The following is a 22,322-nucleotide window of genomic DNA, read 5'->3' as shown; positions in this document are numbered from 1 at the left end:
ATTTAGTTTGTTTCTGGGGTAAACAAGGCTGCAATTGTTGCTTTATACTTGATTTAGTAAAAGATTTGATCATAATTAATATAATTTTAGCTGTATACTTCTAAATGGGTTGCCGAGCTGTACGTCATTGCTGCTGGTGGCCACATTTACATTTACCACTGTCTTTCTTTTTCTTTCTTTATCAAGATAATACAAGAACAATGAATATATGTGCTAGGTCAATAAGCAGGTATGCATGCACATCAGTATATAATAATAATAATAATAATAATAATAACCATCATCATATCAATATAAATAACAGTAGCTTTGGAAATATAGCTAAATATCTTAGCAGCATGCACAGTTCACTAACTTACAAAAATAGAGATGTTTACTATAATAATATTCAAATAATATTAGCAAAGCTAAAGACAAAACCATATAGAGCCTCACAGCAAATTATAATAATATACCACCTTGTAATATTAAAGTACTGTTTCAGTAATAATTTGACATTGGATTTGGTGCAAGAAATATTTATTGGAAGTGAATTCCTTTATTCCGCTTATCCGGACTCGGGTCGGGGGGCAGCTGCATAAGCAGGGAAACCCAGACTTCCCTCTTCCCGGCCACATTCACCAGCTCATCGGGGGGATCCCGAGGCGTTCCCTATCCAGCCAAGAGGTGTAGTCCCCCCAGTGTGTCCTGGGTCTTCCCTGGAGTCTCCTCCCAGTGGAACGTGTCCGGAACACCTCACCAGGGAGGCGTCCAGGAGGCATCCTGACCAGATGCCTGAGAGCAGAAATGTAGCTCGACCAGTAAATCAAGAGCTTCTTCATCACGACATACTGATGCACAGTCTGCATCACTGCAGATTCCAACCAATCAATGTGGGCTTCAGTTGAGGCATGTAAATTTGCAACCAGATGACTTCAACATTATATTTTTTTTAAATCATGTCTTATTTTCACAGGAAGATGGCTTGAAAGTATGTTTATAGATCATTTGTCGTTTCCAGCCACCAATCCTCTTTGTGGACCCTGCCGCCCCGATCCATCAATGAATTATTAAACTTAGTTGTGTGAGTGTGCAGCTGAGTTGTGCAGAATGTGTGCTGCATATCAGGTGGCTCTTGGGGGCCCTGGGCCCTTTAATCTGGCCGGTGCCTGGCAGGGTCGGTGCTGTTGATCTTGGCCCGCTTGGGCCTGTGCCCCGTGGCCATGGAGGACTCTGGCTGGAGCCTTCCTCTGTTGCCCTCGAGGTGGTCTTTGTGGTGGGGGGGCTTGGGTTGGTGCTCCGGGATGCTGCTGATGTCCCGGATATCTGGGCCACCCTAGTCTGCCTCTAACCTCCGTAGAGACGTGGTCACATTTGCAGGATCACACTCATCTGTGACCCCCCTCCTTCCTCATCCTCTGCATGCTGACTCAGCACTGAGGTGTCCAGTGTGTTTATACACTAAGAGATGCTTTGGTTCAGGTGTGTGTGTTTCTGGTTCTTTGGTTGTTGTTGTGATACACCTTGTTGTTGTCTTGGTTATTTTTTTAGGAACTCCTGATGATTGTCTGCTTAGTTTACCTGTAAAAGCTGTAGGAAATTCTCTGTTGTGTTTCTGTACAGGTGTAGCAGCTGCTTGTCTGCTGTTAGGTTGGACTGAAGCTCGTTGCTTCTGTCTGCTGGATCTTTGTCTCCTCTTCCTTTATTTTACTTTCATGTTTAATTCTCTTTATTATTCCACATTTTTCTGTCCCCTACGATTGCATAAAATGAATCATTCAAATTAAATAAATAAATAAAATCAGATTATCAAGAGGAACCTTATATCCATAAAGCTCCTGTTGACAAAGCAAATTTGTTCAGAACAACACAGCAGCCAGACCATCATTCTGCCGCCACCATGCTGGACAGGACAAGGTAAAAAAAAAAAATTAATTAAATTAAATTAAATTAACTTAAATTAAATTAAATTAAATTAAATTAAATTAAATTAAATTAAATTAAATTAAATTAAATTAATAATCTGCCAAAGCGGAGCTGGATTTACATTGCCGAATGGATAGAGATGGTGAGGAAAAGATATTTTCTGTACTTAATGAAAATTATAGCTGCTCCCAATCCTATGTCTCTTCACAGCTTCAGTTTTTTCAACAATGTTAGAAGGAGGGGGAAACTCCCAGAGATTATGTTCATTCATTAAAAGCACTTATGGATGTGACCATACAGAAAAAAGAGAGGTATTCCTAACTCCGATCAGATTTTACATGATCAATTTATTGAACATGTACATGATGACATTTTGAGGAGGGAGCTCAAATGTAATATTATGCAAGATGCTAACATGTAATTTACGACGCTCCGCGGTATTGCTATTAAGTGGACTGAAAAGGGGGGGAAACAGGACTAGACAGAGAGCTTGTGTTTTTTCTTGTGATACATGTGATGCCAAAGTAAGGTGGGTGATATGGTGGAGTCTCATACTATAACTGTGCCATCCTATAGCAACCTAGCTGAACTAAAAGAGTGCTTAAAGAAACAGCAGGCAGTTGGATGCTATCATGAAACATATAGGCATTTCAAATACAGCCCCACCTGCTCAAGCACCTCAAAGGGAGGGGAGAGATTCAAAACCCGTCTGTCTTCAAACAGATGTCAAGCCCTTTTGTAGAAAACACAACAAGGTTGGGCGTGGTTTGGCTGCAGTCTCTTCCAGGCAACAGTACATGCAGGTGATGTCACCACTGCAACTTGGCAACAGGAAAACTAGAGCCCTCTGGTGTGGGAAGCCAGACATCAGAAACGGGATTTTCAGGCTCAAGTAACCAGAAAAAGGAACCTCCTGAACTGATACGTGAATGTCCAGTAGTGGAAGTTAGCATGGGAGGTTTTACAGTCCCTTGCCTACTAGACACAGGTTCTACGGTTACCACTCTTACGGAAAAACTCCTTATTGAGCATTTTCAGTCACAAGGTGAGGATTAGTTTAATCCTCACCTTTAACTGGTCGCAGTTAAAGGCTTCAAACGGGTTGGGAATTCCCTGTTAAGGTTACTTTGAACTTGATGTTACTGTCCTGAAGAAGACCTTCCCCCAAATGCCATTTGGCAAATGAGAGTATTGGCTGTAAAGAGTCCTAAGGATCCTTGTATGAAGGATAAGAAATTGTCAGTTCCTGGGTTGCTGGGGATGAATATAATTCAGCGCTGCTATAACAAGCTGTTTGTTCAGCTTGGCCCAAAGCTTTTGAGTCTCCCTTGTTAAAATCTGCCACATTAGGCTGGAAAGAGGTTTTGTCAGAGTGTCATCCTATTGACTTCCTAAGGTAACAGGGATATTTGGGAAAAGTTAAGGTCAAAGGTCGGCCTAAATGTGTCCCAGCATGGTCCATGAAATTAATGTCTGCTGTTTGTCCAAGTTCAGCTACCACCTCTCTCCCTTCAGTTCAGGAGCCCCCAGAGAATGAAAGCTGTCTGCCCTCTGGGATACAGATTTCTATGGCTTGTTGAGAGTAAGTTGGGATATAGTGGAGATATCTGTGGTCAATGTTGGCTTGTATGGCACAAACCAAATACCCGTCTTGGCATACTGCATGTGGTGCAGACATAATCGCCCTTGTGGTCAGTGACTTTGGAAGAAGAGAGTGGGTGTCAGGTGGCAGTGTTGCAATCAGTAAGTGTTGGTAGTGAAGTAACTTTTGATCTTTCTGCCCTTTCATCTGAACAAGAACGGTAAGGGTTACTGGGAAAATATGCAGGTATGTTTAGCCAGGGAGAACATGAAGTTCCTTCGGTGGATGATATTCATATTTGACAGCGTTATTGCCATCTCTCTCCTTTTCAATTCAAGCGTGTCAAAGCTCACATACAGGAGCTACTTTCTTGTGGTGCTATTTGCCCAAGCTGCAGCCCTTATGATTCTCCCATAGTGGTGGTGCAGAAAAAGCGACTAATGGAGCTCATTTTTGGTACTCCATTAGTCCTTTCTGTCGCTTTTGTTATATCTTGACGACATTGTTGTCTTTTCACTTTTGGAGATCATCATCTACAGTATTTGAACTTTTTTCAGTCATCAGTATTGAGTCATCAGCTGGGGTGGCTGTATTTAACTTTGAAGTTAAATATCACCCTGGCATTGCAAATGCAAAAGCAGACACAACACATTTGTGATTTAATTTCTTCATTGACTTCTGGTGTTGAAGTACTGGGATTAATTCTGAAACTAGCGTTTGGTTTACAGACTGATGTTTCAACAGTTCAAGCTCTTCCTATGCAGAAAAAGAAAGATTTAAAAGCACTCCAGGAAGCTGATCCAGTGACTGGAACAAATAAGGCTTACTGGCAGTATGCAAAACGCCCTTCCAAACAAGAACTGTTCCAGGCATCCAAAGAGGTTTGGACCTTGTTCAACAAGGGGACAGGATTTGTATGTGAGATGGGGTTTTGTATCATCATGTTAGGCCACCAAAAACTGGTGGAGTGGTCTTTCAGCTGATGGTCATGATGACCATGGCCACCATGGGGTTGAACAGTGCTGTTGCTGTATCATGCTAAACAAAATTGCTCTGCCAAGGGGAGGCTTATGTGTAAAAGGCTCCTTTTGATGATCTGATTCAATTATTTATTTATTTACTTTGAATCATTAAATCTATGTAAACTTGCTGGACCTGACCGGAGGGGACAGAAAAAGATGGAAGACATCAAAAAGAAGCAAAAGGCGGAAAAAAAGGAGAACACACCACAGACAGAAGCAATGACCCTTCAATCCACACCATCACCAGAAAACAAACCGTTAGAGCTGTACATAAACACACCAGAAAGTTTCCTACAACTTTTACTGAAAAAACAAAGCTGCTAGTCTACCACCCTTCGAGGAGGCAACGGTTCAAGGCTCTGCATCATCCATTAATTTATGATAATGGACACCTCGTCGGGCATTTCCCTTACATATGTATATTCATATATACATATATATATATATATATATATATATATAAATATGTATTATTATACGTATATGAATACATACAGATACGTATAATAAAAACCCACTTTATTTACAAAGTATGAAATATAACCAAGGAATCAGTCATCAAAAGAAAAGGATCCACTATTAACTAACTGAACACACACTCCAAAAACAAAAATAAATATTAACATAAAGCGTCCAATGACAGGTGTTAACAGGCCACAATGGCAGGTAGCAAATGAGAAATACATATAGTAAATACACACACACACACACATACACACACACACACACACATAAAGAGAATTTTCTACAATTAAATGAAGACAAAACTGAGATTATTCTGTTTGGTAGCAAAGAGAAGAGGTTCAGCATTGGCAAACACCTGGAGACTCGGGCTCTTAAAATCACCAACCAAGTTCGTTACCTTGGAGTGTTGATAGACTCAGACCTGACTTTCAGCAGCCACATCAAAGCTTCACTAAGAAGCTTTTTACCAGCTCAGAAACATCAACAGAATTAAAAATTTAGTTTCCCAGAAAGACCAGTAGAAACTCCTCCATGCATTCATCTCCAGTAGACTGGATTACTGTAATGGTCTTTTAACAGGACTTCCTAAAAAGAGCATTAAACATCTGCAGCTCATCCAGATGCTGCTGCTAGAGTTTTAACCAGGACTAAGAGATCTGAACACATCACACCAGTTTTGAAATCTCTACACTGGTTTCCAGTTTATACTGGTTTCCAGTCAGTCACAGAATAGATTTTAAAACCCTTCTGCTTGTTTACAAATCCCAGAATGGTTTAGGCCCAGAATACATCTGTGATATGTTCAGAGAATATAAACCTAGCAGAGCTCTTAGATCCAAAGACTCTGGTCAACTAGTCCAGACCAGAGTCCAGACTAAACATGGAGAAGCAGCATTTAGCCGTTATGCTGCAAACAAGTGGAACAAACTGCCAGTGGAGATTAAACTTTCACCAAATGTAGACATTTTTAAATCCAGGTTAAAAACATTTCTTTTCTCATGTGCCTATGCATGAAATCTGCACGGTAACTTTTTTTTTTTTTTTTTAACTTATCTTGCTTTTAATCATTTTAATGTAATTTATTATTTTATTGTGATTATGTGTTGATGCCTTTTACTATTCTAAATATCTGTAATATCTTTGTTTTATGTAAAGCACTTTGAATTGTCCTGTACATGAAATGTGCTATACAAATAAACTGCCTTACATAAATCCATATCCACTTATAACATTGCATACTTTTAGGTATTTTTATCCCTCATCTTGCATATACCTTGTCAGAAAGAATTTTTTATACCTCTTTTTAAATATATTTACGTTCGTGCTTTGCTTTATGTCCTGCTGCAGACCCCATGGCATGATATGCACATACTTTTCATTTTTGTTCTTTGTGTTATTTAACAGATTATCGCTCCTTCCCTTTCTGTGAACATGATTTTATGCTTTCATGCTTTATTTATTTATTGTCCTTATTGCTCTTTTCTGAAGTGTGCACATCGACTGTAAAGTGCTTTTATAGATGTTTCCCCTCCACACAGTAGGATAGATATTAATGTGAGATACTATATAGTAGAACAGCTGATAGAATAGAAAGCTGGACTTCAGGACTTGATAAGTGGTTTTCCAGGGAGAAAACTCCACGTTGGGCTCTTGGTGAAAAACGCTGAGTAAGGACAGTGATGGTGAATGAGACTGCAAGAGCATGACTCAGCAATAGTGAACCTTTACCACTCCTTGATATCTTATTACACAAAGTTCTACCTTTTAAAATGTGATTATTTAACTTTAAAGACGCTTCCAGCCGTTGTTTGGCTGTAAATCTCCACAGTGGTTTGCTTGTGACCGTTTTACATTCAGTTCTTATAAAACAATAAACCAGGTGAGGTCCAGTTTCTGTTTCTGAGCCTCATTTATTTTACTATTTGCTTCTGATTTTATTTATTTAATTAGTTTTATTTATTAATTTTTTGTGTTGCCTTTTGTTCAGTGATAATGTTCAATGATTATGCTCACAATACAATAAATCCTAAAAAACGAGCGGCCATTTTGTTTTTTAAGGTGTTTTAGCTGAGATTTGATTTTTTCTCCACAGATTATAAACGCATTTCATTTTCATGGAAGAGGTCATTTTGTATTTAAGTTTTGTATTTTAAGTAACTGATCTTGAGATAATTAATTCTTTAAGTATTTTAAAAAAAATAGACAGGTTTTTAAATATACTTAAATATAAACTTACTGTTCAGAGCGAGTTGCTGTCAGTTTATATATCAGTTTGACAGTTAAAAGAAAACGGTTGAGGGCTGTTGTTTTAATAAAAATATGCTGATCAGTTTCATCCAGATAATGCAGGTCATTTAATTATCTGGACAAGAGAGCGGTGGAACAACGCTGTGGCTGAACTACATCCACGAGTAAAAGCCCAAGGCATTTTTTTAAGTTAAATGGAAAGTAGTTTTAATGTATAAATCATTAACACACTACAAGCTGGCCTGGGGAGAGATCTTGTGATCTGGGTTTACTGGTTTGGTTCAGTAAACCCTGATATGCGCTGTGTTACCACAGCAACTGTACCCTTACCTGGTAATGGACTTAATATTCCCAATCCAAATATCTGCAGACAAACTTAAACGATAACATTTCCATCCCACCTTGACACCACCTTCTTTCAGCTCCTGCACAAACAGCTGCTCAGTCTTCTGTTCATCTTTCCCACATGGCCACCTCTGTTTTTGTCAGGTAACGATCATCTTGATGGCAGAGACATCTGTAAGTAGGGTCTGAGACATGGAGGCTATTGTCGTCATTTCTGAGAACAAACTTTACATACACATAGCCTGGATTAGAGCTCTGGGAGGGCTGTTCATCGGACTCTAGCTCTAAATCATCATCTCTCTTCAGAATAGTGCTCAGGTGTCAAGATTACTAATAGTCCGTGTAGGAGCCAAATATGTGTTTTACCTCCTTTGTTTTGGTCACTAGATGGTGCTGTGGGTTCATGTATATAGTGGAGGCGACAACAGGTAGAGTTCAAGGGTCGACCCAGAAGGGCTTACAGTTTTTTACTCCTGTGGTGGAGTGTGTTCCAATGCCATTCTAATGTAAACTGTGGGATCACAGGAGTTGGACATTGTTTGCTATTCATCTGCCAAGAAATAATGAGCGGGTGATTTTGCAAACATGACAAAGCCTTGGACTGAATTGCACATGCAAACAACAGGTACAATTTTTCTCAGCATCGTGGACATCATGTTTATGATGCGCCTAGCTGCAGACTCACTAGCACAGCACTGGGCTGGCGATTATAGTCCCCATCCCATGGGGTGCCAGTTACTTGTATTCAGTCATGACTTCTGCTGGTTGACGGTCTTTGAGTAATGTAAGTAACTTCAAAAAGTTTATATGATGTGGATTCAGTTGTGATTAAGACCTTTCACAATCAATTCTGGATTGTTTCCGCTCCTGTAAGTGTTCATTTCAGTATTTTTATAGCTTCATTGCTACGTCTGTGGTACATCAGGCTAATTTACAGTACGTTTTAGACTCTGCCAGGGATGTCCACTGTCACCGGTCCTGTTTGTGGCCTTCATGGACATGCTCTTGTGGCAGAAGGGTGGTCAGGTTTGGGGGCTCAAGGATTTATCTCTGCTTTTTGCAGATGATGTGGTTCTGTCGGCCTCTTCAAACTATGAGTTTTTGCTTGCACTGTGTTACGTCTCACTCTAGGGGTGTGGGAGGGAGTAACAAAAGGTATGCCGTGGACAGATGTAAAAGTGACACAAAGCAGGTTTTATTGTTGTGAGCACAAATAAAAGATTAAAACCAGGTGGCAAACATAATCTAGTGTTGGGGTTAGTGAAACTGCTGAAAGAAACACCAAAATGTTATCACTAAAACCTTACTCAAAATCCGCCGGATAAACCAAACTAAGATTATACAACAAAAGAGTGCACAAAAACCGGCGTACTTAACTAAATAACAAAAGTGCAACAGTTCCAATAATCTAAGTGAAATACATTCACAACCAAATAGCCTAAGCTAGCCCAACACATACAACCATTGTCTTCTAATAGCTAAACACGAAGGTTAAATCAAAAGGCAAAACACAAACTCACTCAAAGCAAAGCCAAAACAAGCTGTGCGTTACACGAAGGTAAAGCCCAACCAAAACGAGACTACAATTTATTCCCACAAGGGAAAACACAAACAGCCAGGGTTTACCCCTGCTGAAACCCCGAAGTAGTCTACGACACAAAAAGGCTACCATTTAAACACAGTAAACACACAGACATGAATTTCCCTGCACATGAATTTCCCTGCAAGGGATTAATAAAGTATTTCTGACTAGCAACGCCACCATAATTCTGCCAAGCTGAGGGGAAGCAGCCAGTGCTGTCCAGCTTCTCCCTCCAGAATGATCTCAGCAGCAGTCCTTTATTTCCGGGATTCCAGCAAGCTGCAACATGATTGGCTGGGCGTTGAGCAAATCAGCGGGGAGGAGACCGGGGTGCGCCTGGTCCAGCCACTCCGAACAGACATCAGGGCCTATTTGCATACAGGGCGAGCCACAGCTGTCAGTGATGAGCGGTGTATGTAACACACTGTACCAGTTTACAGCTGAGTTAAAGCAGCCAAGATGAAAATCAGGCCCTCTAAATCTGATGACATGGTTCTCAACACAGAGAGGATGGAGTGCTTTCACGGGATAAGAGGAGAGTCTCTACCTCAAGTGGGGTATCTCTGGGTCTAGTCATGGGTGATGATGGCAAATTGGAACAAGAGACTGTCAGATGGACTGTTGACCAGTGTTTTTTAAGACACACATGACGATTTTTGGACTGTTTTTGTCCCAATTTTGCCTCTTCCAGACCTCGGCAGCAAAGGCCTGATCATCATGAGATTTCCCTGTCCAATCATCATGTGGCCTGTGGCCGATTGGTCCCGATAATCCGCTCTGAAACGGGCTGTAGCCGACAATTAGGAACATTGAACATGTTTAATATTTCAGAGCCGACTTCTGAGGAACGATGACAACGTGTGCATTGTCACTGCATGGATGGTGATGTGGGATGGAATGTAGCCAATCAGAGAGCGAGCTGGCTGGGAAACAAGGAAGTAAATAAAGTCCATGTTCATGCCGCCTGCAGTCGGTTATTTTTTTCAGGTCTGGCTTTTTCTGTTAGCAATAGTCCCAAGACCATCATCATTCCTTCGTGCAATATATCCCCTTCCATGCTGTGTGTTGTGTTTTTTGGTTGTTGCTATGGTTCTTCTACGTTTCGTCTTCTGTCCGGGTTGGAGGACTAGATTGTAGATGAGTTGTGGGACAGCATCATCGTGTGTGTTGTTCTGTGATTACATTATCAGCACACACCACACACAGTACGATCAAAACTGATTTTTTATCTTCACATGTGAAGTCTCAAACCAAATGAAAAATGTCATGAGATTAAAAAAATCGTTGTGTGTACCAGGCTTTAGTCTTGATTGTTGGGCCTCACTGCCCTGCATGACTTAAAGGTAGGGTTACTTTAACTCACCTGAATGAAATGAAGGGCTTGTCAACAGGCTGCAAAAAACTTGATAAGGAAGTTCATTAATGTGAATCTGGTGTGTTGGAGAAGGAACATGACTAAAACATGCAGGGCAGTTGCTTCTGAGACTGGGATTGAGAAACACTGGCTTAGGCAACAGCAATGAGGGTACTGCTCCATCACCATCCAATCATTGTGAGGAAGGAGGTGACCTGAAAGACAAGGCCATTAATTTACTGGTTCCAGTCCTCACCTCAGGGTGACCTAAAGAATAAGATCTAGGATACATAAAACAAGACTTTATCACCCTATGCTCTTTAATTTAGCCACAATATACCAGAAGCTAAAAGAGAAGGACCCTAACCAGCTTAAATGGTTTAACAACCTTTCACCAAATGATCACCGCAAACAAACATGCTTTGTCTCCGGCCCCTTTTGTGTCCCAAGAAAAGTTTAGTCACTTTTCTCCACATCTTTTCTGTCACGAATGGCGGGCGGCAGAAGGGGGAGGTGAGGACCCAATTGCAGGCAGTCAGGCAGGAGGCAGAATCGGTGCAGGGAAACAGGATTTATTTTAAGGATCCAAAACGGGACAAAACAGAATACTTAAACCAGAGGGAACAGGCATGCATGAATGGTGAAATGATGAGGATCCGACAAGGAAAAAAAAAGAAAACCAGGCGTACTTATACACAGAGGGAGTAACAGGACACAGGTGAAGTGATGACTAATCAGACCAGGTGAACTAACAAGGCAGGAACAGAAAACCACAGCACACAAGGGAAAACTAACTAAACATGACCAGAAACCCAAAAACATGAACATAAAGACCAAAACCGTGACACTTTTCTTGTAAATTCAGTGGCTCACTTTTCCTTTTCATGACTTCATGCGATTTACCTGAAGTAACCATGTTTTATGAGTATTTGGAAAAGCAAACAGGGCAAATGTAAAGGACTTTCCAGCAATCAAGAACATGTTCACCACCACATCATGTTACATACACCTGTGCATGCGGCATCCCAGGAAAACAATGAATTCTAATGCAGTCTTCTAGCCTATAAGTACATTTGAAATGTGTGAATCTGTGTAAATACAGGTGAAATTAGAAAATACCGCAAAACTCATTTAACTCATTTCAGTAATTCAGCTTAAGTATATAGACTGCAAAGTGAGATATTTCAAGTATTTATTTGTTATAACTTTGATGATTATGGCTCACAGCTGATGAAACCCCAAAAATCATAATCTCAGAAAATTAGAATATTACATGAAATCAGTGAAAAGGGATATTGATTACAGAACTGTGACCATGTGAAGAGTCTAGTCCTGCATATGAAGCCAGTTCTTGGTCTGAGTCCTTCTGCATGGACTCCTGCCTCCATGTGGCGTGGATGTTACCAGCCTGTGGTCCTGCTTTATTTTCTATGGGGTTCAGGTCTGGAGAGTTTTATATATATATATATATATATATGTATATGTTTGGGCCAGGGATATTTTCTATTTCTTTTTCTGCTGTTTGGAATTAAATGCTTTTTCTAGTTATCAACAAAGGATTTTTTTTCCAGCACAGATGATTTAACATGAACAAATTGAGAGTAGCTAGCAGTTATTCCTGACAGGATCAGGTTAGCGTTGCTACGATGCCAGTTTTTCTCTTCTATGATAATCTTCTTGTAATCCCAGGAATGATGGAAGTGAACGTAATGAAGTTAAGAGAACATACCGTAACTTCCTGTGTGTGTGTGTGTGTGTGTGTGTGTGTGTGTGTGTGTGTGTGTGTGTGTGTGTGTGTGTGTGTGTGTGTGTGTTTTGTTGCTACTGAGCACGTGCGAACTGAACACCTCTGGCAGAGCCCCGGAGCAGCACAGCTGTGCAAACGGCAGCTGCAGAGAACAGAGCGCTGGAAGAGCGAGCCTTCTCTATGATCACTGAAAACAGAAAGAAAGGGGAGAGTCTGACTCCAGTTAACAGCTCCGAGGTCAGAATGTTTCTAGATACGCTCACTTTAATGATACTGTCCAGCTTTTTATGAACATACAGCAAATGTGACCCCGTATGTCGCAGACTCATAGTATACAGAATTAATTTTAGCCAGCAGAACATATCCCATCTACACATGACAGCACAGCTGCTGGAAGCTAGAAGCACCGTGAGTTACCTGAAGTTTGCTCACCGAAGTCCATCTTCTAAGACTGAGGAGCAATCTGCTGCGTGAGACTGAACATCACGTAGAAAGATGATGTTTAATTTTTTTGTATATTTTACTCCTGAAAGATGGATTTTAGAACAGCTGCTGATGTTCTGATGCAGCACTTTTGATCCAATCTGGCCAGTCAGGATGAAAATGTGTGATGTGAACACCTCAGCTGATTCCACCAGTCTGAGTCTGGTCGAGAGTGGGGTTTAAACTTTGTTATGATTGGATCAACAGGAAAAAATGACCACGTCTGCCCTCAGTCTGATGGTTTCCGGATGTTGTTTCTGAGCATGCCTGAACCAGGTGGGGGATAAGGGAAAGTCTTGAAAAGCAACACAGGACGGGACTGTGGCAGATGCAATGTTTCTCTCAGAAATGGTCTGAGTTCCGGATTACTGAGCAACGGTCAAAATATTAATAAAAACAACCTTCTGAACTAGCAGGCTCTGCTCATGTCAAAGTGTTACAATCATATTAAATCTGTCCATCGTGTAAAAACAACTGATCGAATCTTTCCAGCGTTCATGTAAACATCGCTGATCAGATCGATTTCAGACATTTATACATGTAAACGTAGCTAGTGATGCGCCTCCTACTGACGGCTAATCCAGCATCACCCAGTAAAAGCCAGTCTTATCTGGACTCTTGTCTTATCTCTTGTTGTCTCTTTCTTTCTTTTCTTCTCTTCCTCTAGTTTCCTGGCTTTAACAATGGTTCTTAGCTGAGTCAGCCACGTTGCTAGCATGTTGCTAGCGTGTTGCTAGCGTGTTGCTAGCGTGTTATGCGCTGCGTAAAGTGAAACTCAGCTGCAACGTCACGGGTCGTCCTGAAGAAGTGGCGAAGCGCGTTCTCGGCTTCGGGACGCTGCTGGACAGAAATGTAGATAATAGATGTCACCGTGGCATGAAATATGTCGTGAGCGCTGAGTTTTAAGGTTGGAAAGTTACATAATGCGTCCTTAAGTTTTATATATTTTATGTTGTTTGAACACACCTGAAAACTGAGATACCCTCAGCATCTGCACTCTTACCAGATGACTAGAAAACATGGTACCAGACCCTTACTCCTTGTGGGTGGTGGGCCTAAATGCTCCCTGTTCATGTCTTCAGGTTAGTCCCAAACATGTCATGTGAGACATTTAATAACAAGATGCTAGCCTCTGGAATATGTTTGACAATTATTGCTGGAGTTTCTAATGCCACATTCCATTTGCCAGGTTTTTTCCCCAGCGGGGTGTCTGAGTAGAGAAAATCAATTGTCTTGTCTTAACTTTCTCCCGACCATCACCCGGCCAGCCCAGGTTACAGTGCAGGAGCTGCTGGGCTGCTAGCTGGCTTAGCTACAGGTGACTCCATACCAGCTACCGGGGCCTGGCTGGCTTTCAGTGGTGCAGAGCCAAATTTCCCGTTCACAGAGCCTCGGCTCCAGAGCTGCACGGATTGAAAACATAATTTCAATGAAAAATAAAACCATAAAAAAAAAAAAAAAAAATCCACATCATCAATTCACTGAGAAAAGTTGTTCCAGGTAGCTTCATATCATGTGATGGGAGGTGAGACCATGGCCAACCCAGCTGTCAGCATGGAGAGAAAAGTAGCAGAAAGTAATAGTGGAAGCAGAAAAGCAAACAGACGGAGGAAAAGTTTATGAATGATGGAACCAACTTTTCTCCTTGTCAGTCATTTTATGTCCCGATTCAGAGTTTTTATCATCATCACCATCGTCTTCGTCGTTATTAGCACGACATGAGCTGTATAAGACTGAAACTGGAAGCAGAACTTCGAATAAACTTTTCTCCATCTGTTTTCCTGGAGCTTGTAGCATGCTGCAGTGAGCATCAGCTTGCCAGCTCGTTGGAGAGAAGGTGAGGACTGCAAGCTGGAAAAATGTGGGGATAAATGTGCCACCCTGGTACCGCACTGGACCCGATGCTTCATCTGCAGCGGGAATGTACAGATGCACAAACATCCTTGTAACAAAACATTAAAACAGTAATGAACATCTTGACTTCAGTGTCGGTTTTCATTAAGTAATCTCCATATCAATAACCGGTTCAGACCCATGCTCATGATAACAGTAATCCCATATACGGCTGGTAAGTGACACCAGAGCTTAATAAAGACACAGAACTTGCATTTCCAACCTCAAGAATAAAGTGTAAATAATACTGTATCAAACATTTGTTCATGTGTCTACATTTACCTTGCTTAATCTCCAAATCATAGATAAATGACTTTAAAAAATAAACAGCGACCGTACAGGTTAAACACAGATTTCTAATTATCAAGTTAATCACGTATGTTCTCATTTCCAAATGCAATGCAACCACAGCGCGCATCCTGCAGCCACGCAGCGGCAACATGGTGCAGCTAACCACTAACGGCTAATAAAAACAGGAATAAATATTCCACAGAAGGTTTTAACATCCAGTCAGCAATTACATAATGTCATAACACACATCTGTCAAACCGCTCAAAGTACAGAAGATGGCTTTTTACAAATTATGAAGACGTGATGGGTCATCTGCATGATGGGTGCATGACGTGATGGGTCTCTTAACAAAAACACTCTGCAGCTTCTAATCATTTTTTAAAATCCATCTTTGCAATTTGGGTCATGGATACCGGTCAACTGCATCCTGACATGGATGAACCATGATCACCTCTGCCTGTGTCACAGAGGTCAGAGTTTATCCCAAAGGTGACAGACAGAGCAAACAGAGAACTTCAAAAGAAGAAACTCTTCCTATGTCATCAGGAGGGGGAGTGTGTGTTTTGTGTTGTTATGCTCTACGTAAACTGGATCTACAATGACATATCCAGCAGCACACCCACCCCTCACCTACTGGGTGAAGGGCATGGCTGTGATAGGCTGAACAAACACAAACAGGATTATTCGTGATGAGAAGAAAGTCTTCCGGGCCGTGACGAATACATCGTGTGAGTTCATATTTCATCTATGTTCAGGACAAAGTGCATGGATGAGTTCTACATAAAACACTTCCTCCACTTCTGTTTTAGAAAGAATATTTGTGGAAATCTAGTAGTGAAAAACATACCTGTGACTGGTTGTATAAATATGAGGTTCCACCTCATGATGAGGCGGAAATGGAGGATAAATGTGTTTGTTGCAGGGTTAACCTGAAACACAGAGACTCTCTGTAGATATGCAAGCCAGCATTAAAAATGGCCATGTAACACCAGCAGGGTGTAAGAAGAAAAGATTTACGTGTCTGCGTTGTCACCACTGCTGCTCCCTCCCTCTGATGAGGGTGCATGGAAATAACGTAGGATATAACCCATTTGTAGATATTTATCATAAACCGCTGATGAATCTGAACAAGTCTGCAGGCTGCTGTCATCGCCTCTTTTTGCATCGGACCTACACCTACACGCTCCGTCTTCTACAACCAGGTCGTCCTTTAGAACCGGGAGGGATGACATGACCCTGTGGGGGAAACTGGGTGGGGCTGGGGGTGGTGCACCATGGATCTGGTCTCTCCCGCTGTTCTCCTTCCGCTCCTCTCCTCCCCCCCGGATGTGGTGGGTGGGTGTCTTCTGGGGTCGGGGGCGGCTCATTGGCTGCATTTACCATTATTTAAATATTTATTTTCATACGATTTATTAATAATGTATTTGTTTATTGTGATATATTTAGTTAATATTTAATTGTATTTTTTCTAATTTCTAAATTGTTTTTCACTGTTTTTATTACTGTTTTACTTTGTTTTTATATAATTGTTATAAGGCTTTAAATACAAAAAATCCTGCAATGATTTTAAAGTTAAATTGTTTTAAATTCTTCTGCATGTGGTGGAAAATGCTCAGATGTGATTTCAGTTTAGCCAGCAGGTGGCAGTGCGTGATTTGAAGTGAGGGTGAGGAAAAGCAGGAGTTCCTTCAGTTCCATGCTTGATGTTGGCTTCTTTCAACACTGAGAAAGAGAATCCTGCTTTTCTGGGAATAAGCCCCCATCACCCAGGATTCTCTTCTGCTCCCACTTTCATAATATTCTATATAAATTAGTCCATTTCAAAAGACACTTTTCCAGAATTTTTTACTTTTTTTTTGTCTGCAGATCTTTTGACTTTGTTTTGCAGAAGGAATAAAGGTGTTGAGTGGCAGCTTGACTCAGTTCAGGTGTTAAAAATGCAGCATGTTGCACCAGCGATGCAGGGTGAGTTAGCCATGTTTGGTCCACATCATCTGGAATTCGCTCCGTCCGTCTACATCTCCACCACCGCCACTCTGGGCTGTGAATAACAGGAGCTGCAGGGTCTCACCACTGACGGCTACTGGGGGGGTCTCTCCAGATTCTTGTCTGACAGCGAGGGTCCTCCACTTTTTCTGGAGAGCCCCTTCACCTTCAGCTTGCAGAGAGCAAGGCCTGAACTCTGGATGCACACACACACACACACACACACACACACACACACACACACACACACACACACACACACAATTATTCCAGACAAATTATGAAGGGGGGGTTGGCCTCCATGTGGTCTGCAGGGGGAACATTTAACTCATTGTTGCCCCCTAATCCTCACCTCCACCCTTCCTGTGACCCCCCACTGCCAGCCCCTGATCACCCCACAGCTTCACCACTTCTTCTCTGGTGGAATTATTAAATCATTCTAAAACAGTTCAGTTCTTCTTACAGGGGCTTTTGACTTTTATTCTTAGTTTTGTTGAGATTTTATTTTCTTGATCAAATTCTGCCGTGTTTGACCATAAGACTGGAAGAGGAGGAGGAAGGAAAGAGGTAATAAACAATTCTTGATTGGTTGAAGGATGGTAGAGGTCAGAGGTCAGACTGGAGTAGCTCAGATGGACAATAATGAGAGACTGACCCTCATTAGATCCAGCTCCCGGGATGACAATGTGAAGTGATGAGGACGGTCAGGTGTAAGAAGCAGTGCAGAAACACATGGAGTCAGTCACCAGAGGCTGGAATCCATTCAGACTCCATGCCTGTGTCATTCTGCTGGGGAAAAATGCATTTAATGAGGACACGCCTTTCTGCAGCATTGTGGAAGCTAGAACTTTTATTCTCTTAATAACTTACTCAACTCCAGCCTTACTTTTAGTGCCTGCTCTGTTCAGATCCAGCAAGTCTGGTGTGAAGGACTGAAGCAAAGAGTCATGGGAAAGTCAGGGGAGGCTGAGTTCCTGGACATTAATGAGAGCGTGAGATGGTGCGTGGGCAGTTTCATAGATAAAGATTAAAGCATCATGAAGGAGAGGAGGAACAGGCTGATTCAGTACTTAGGACATAAGTTACAATTGCAGCTTATTTCTCCAAACAAACTCCACGAGAGATTAGAGAGATGGGAAAGGCTTAGGATGCTCTAATGGCACCTTAACAACAACATAATTCATGCCAGTGCTTTGTCAGGACAACCAGGTGTGTCAGGACAACCAGGTGTGTCAGGACAGCCAGGTGTGTCAGGACAACCAGGTGTGTCAGGACAACCAGGTGTGTCAGGACAGCCAGGTGTGTCAGGACAACCAGGTGTGTCAGGACAGCCAGGTGTGTCAGGACAACCATGTGTGTCAGGACAACCAGGAGTGTCAGGACAACCATGTGTGTCAGGACAACCAGGTGTGTCAGGACAGCCAGGTGTGTCAGGACAACCAGGTGTGTCAGGACAGCCAGGTGTGTCAGGACAGCCAGGTGTGTCAGGACAACCATGTGTGTCAGGACAACCAGGTGTGTCAGGACAACCATGTGTGTCAGGACAACCAGGTGTGTCAGGACAGCCAGGTGTGTCAGGACAGCCAGGTGTGTCAGGACAACCATGTGTGTCAGGACAGCCAGGTGTGTCAGGACAGCCAGGTGTGTCAGGACAACCAGGTGTGTCCTGTGTCAGGACAGCCAGGTGTGTCAGGACAACCAGGTGTGTCCTGTGTCAGGACAGCCAGGTGTGTCAGGACAACCAGGTGTGTCAGGACAGCCAGGTGTGTCAGGACAGCCAGGTGTGTCCTGTGTCAGGACAGCCAGGTGTGTCAGGACAACCAGGTGTGTCAGGACAGCCAGGTGTGTCAGGACAACCAGGTGTGTCCTGTGTCAGGACAGCCAGGTGTGTCAGGACAACCATGTGTGTCAGGACAACCAGGTGTGTCAGGACAACCAGGTGTGTCCTGTGTCAGGACAGCCAGGTGTGTCAGGACAACCATGTGTGTCAGGACAACCAGGTGTGGCAGGACAGCCAGGTGTGTCAGGACAGCCAGGTGTGTCAGGACAACCAGGTGTGTCCTGTGTCAGGACAGCCAGGTGTGTCAGGACAACCATGTGTGTCAGGACAACCAGGTGTGGCAGGACAGCCAGGTGTGTCAGGACAGCCAGGTGTGTCAGGACAGCCAGGTGTGGGTAGTGATGAGGCGAGTGGTGGAACAGAGACAGGAGGGGACTGGGTCCAGTATGTAGTTCAGACATTTTCCCAGTGTGTTCCAGCTTCTCTGCTGACTGTCAGGATGGGGGATGGAACAGTTAATATAATGGAGAATAAAATTAAAAATGTTTGTCAAATTATGCCGAATCGAACATGAAGCGTCCATTAAATAAATTATGTTTTGTACATTTTAGAGTCTGAATCCCCCAAAAATTGGGAGAAAAGTCTGCATTGTTTTTTTAAATCTAAAGTCTTCATTAGGCCTTTCCACCCAATGAAAAAAAGATAATAAACAATGATAAAACGTTTAATTTATTAAGAGCTTTACATAAAATGGGTAGTTAAAGCAAAAAGTTCAGATTAAGCATTAAAAGAGGTTTTTGTTTTTTAAATTTGTTTTATTTATTTATTTAATTATTTAACCTTGTCCTGTCCAGCATGGTGGCGGCAGAATGATGGTCTGGCTGCTGTGTTGTTCTGAACAAATTTGCTTTGTCAACAGGAGCTTTATGGATATAAGGTTCCTCTTGATAATCTGATTTTATTTATTTATTTAATTTGAATGATTCATTTTATGCAATCGTAGGGGACAGAAAAATGCGGAATAATAAAGAGAATTAAACAGGAAAGTAAAATAAAGGAAGAGGAGACAAAGATCCAGCAGACAGAAGCAACGAGCTTCAGTCCAACCTAACAGCAGACAAGCAGCTGCTACACCTGTACAGAAACACAACAGAGAATTTCCTACAGCTTTTACAGGTAAACTAAGCAGACAATCATCAGGAGTTCCTAAAACATAACCAAGACAACAACAACATGTATCACAACAACAAGCAAAGAACCAGAAACACACACACCTGAACCAAAGCATCTCTTAGTGTATAAACACACTGGACACCTCAGTGCTGAGTCAGCATGCAGAGGATGAGGAAGGAGGAAGGATCAGAGATGAGTGTGATCCTGCAGATGTGACCACGTCTCTATGGAGGTTAGAGGCAGACTAGGGTGGCCCAGATATCCGGGACATCAGCAGCATCCCGGAGCACCAACCCAAGCCCCCCCACCACGCACTACATGGCACACTACATGTGTTCTTGTGTTTTTATTTCTAAGTGTAATTAAAACTGAGAGGTGAGCTGCCACAGGGTGCAGTCAAGGAGGCCACTTAGATGGGCCCCTGTGCTCCACCCAGCATGATGTGCACGCCAATCAAGACCCTACATGTGTGTGTGAGAGAAAGCGGGTAAGCAAACTTCCCTCCAAAGGATAAGCTGCTGGCGGCAGTAGACACCCCTGTTCCCAGGGCCTTCCAGGGAACCATGTCCAACTTCAAGGTAATGTGAGGAAGCTGCAGGCAAAATGTGAAGACTTGGAAGGCCTAAGCAAAGTTTTTTACCATAAAGTGATGTAAAAGGTCTCAGAAAATTTATGAATCACATATGATACAAACAGCATTAAAGGGTTAAATCCTGTTGTTTTAGCAGAACATGTGAAGCTGACTAAATAATTAGTAAGGGATCGTAATAAAATTGTGGAAATCAGCTCCATCTAAATGAAAAGCATCATATTATTAAACCTTTATTTAACCAGGAGGTCCCATTGAGATTCAAAATCTCTTTTTCAAGAGAATCTGAATCTGATGATCCAGTTTCTGACACCTTCAGCATCACTTTATGGTTAAAAAGAAACTTTTCTTAAACTTTACTCACATTACCTTCTTTGACTTCTCCAGCGCTTTCAACACTATCAACCCCTCACTGCTCAGGGTGAAGATGGAGAGAGTGGAGGTCAGTGACCAGCTGGCTGCATGGCTCACAGACAGGCCTCACTGACAGACCCCAGTTTGTGAGGCTGCAGGACGGTGTGTCTGATGTGGTGGTCTGCAGCACTGGGGCTCCCCAGGGAACAGTCCTCTCGCCTTTTCTCTTCACCCTGGACACATCGGACCTCGCTTACTCAGCTGCCACCTCCAGAAGTTCTCCGACGATGCTGCCATGGTGGGATGTGTGTCAGAGGGGAACAACTGTGAGTACATGAAGGTCATCGTGGACTTTGTGAACTGGTGGGAGCTGACTCAGGTTCAAGTCAATGCCAGCAAGACAAAGGAGATGGTGATGGATTTCAGCAGGAAACCCTCATCCAACATTTCACCTGTGAACATCCAGGGACTCGATATCGAGAGAGCGAGGATGTACAAGTACCTGGGTGTCCACCTCAACAATAAACTAGACTGGACTGAAACTGACTCGCTCTACAAGAAGGGTCAGAGTCGTCTTTACATGCTGAGGAGGGGTTCAATGAGGGACAAGAAGAGGCCCAATAGACTAATAAAAAGAACCAGCTCAGTGTGTGGCAGCCCCCTGGACCCATGGAGGTGATGGGGGAGAGGAGGGCTCTGGCCAAACTGTCCACCATCATGGATAACACCTCCCAAACTCTGCTTCACTGTGGGGCCTTAAGCAGCTCCTTCAGTAACAGACTCAGACATCCAGGTGTAGGACGGAGGCTTCCGCAGGTCCTTCATACCAAACACCATCAGACTGTTTAATGCTGCACTATAGTTCTGCACTTTCACTTGTAATAACACCTCACCACTGCACATCAAACTGGGTGAGGGTGTGTATATAAATACATAATAAATAATGTTTCTTTCTCTTTCTGTTATTATTATTTATTATTTATTGTACATACTGTATTTTGTGTCTTTATTTTTTATTTTGTCTATTGTTTAATGTGTCTTTTACTTTGTGTTTGAGCTACTGTAACAGTGAAATTTTCCCACCGTGGGATCAATAAAGGATCTTATCTTATCTTAATTTATCTTATTTTATGCTAAATGCTAAACACAATCTGATACTTGTCTTCTGCCCTCTAGTGGACACATTTTGCACTACAATAAATTTTACATCACATGGTAATAAAATGATAAATATACTTTAAATATTACTTTTTGTTCATTGTTTTACATCTTGTTAAAGAGCCAAATAAAGAAATAAAAAATAGAACTTTCTTCCCATTATTGATATATATCAGATCAGATCAGAAATACTTTATTAATCCCTTTGCAGGGAAATTCATGTTTTCGGTACAACCCGTCCAAGACTAGACAAAAACATAAACACATAACACATACAGGAACAGGCAGACCGACGGAGCAGCCGTTTCCACAGCGCTCCTTGTCCAGACGTGCCGTTGGCCCCGGTGGCGGTCGTCATGTCGGAGG

The sequence above is a fragment of the Melanotaenia boesemani genome, chromosome 1 (assembly GCF_017639745.1).
Source record: "Melanotaenia boesemani isolate fMelBoe1 chromosome 1, fMelBoe1.pri, whole genome shotgun sequence".
Classification (NCBI taxonomy): Eukaryota; Metazoa; Chordata; class Actinopteri; order Atheriniformes; family Melanotaeniidae; genus Melanotaenia; species Melanotaenia boesemani.
Note: the sequence above shows the minus strand (reverse complement) of the source record.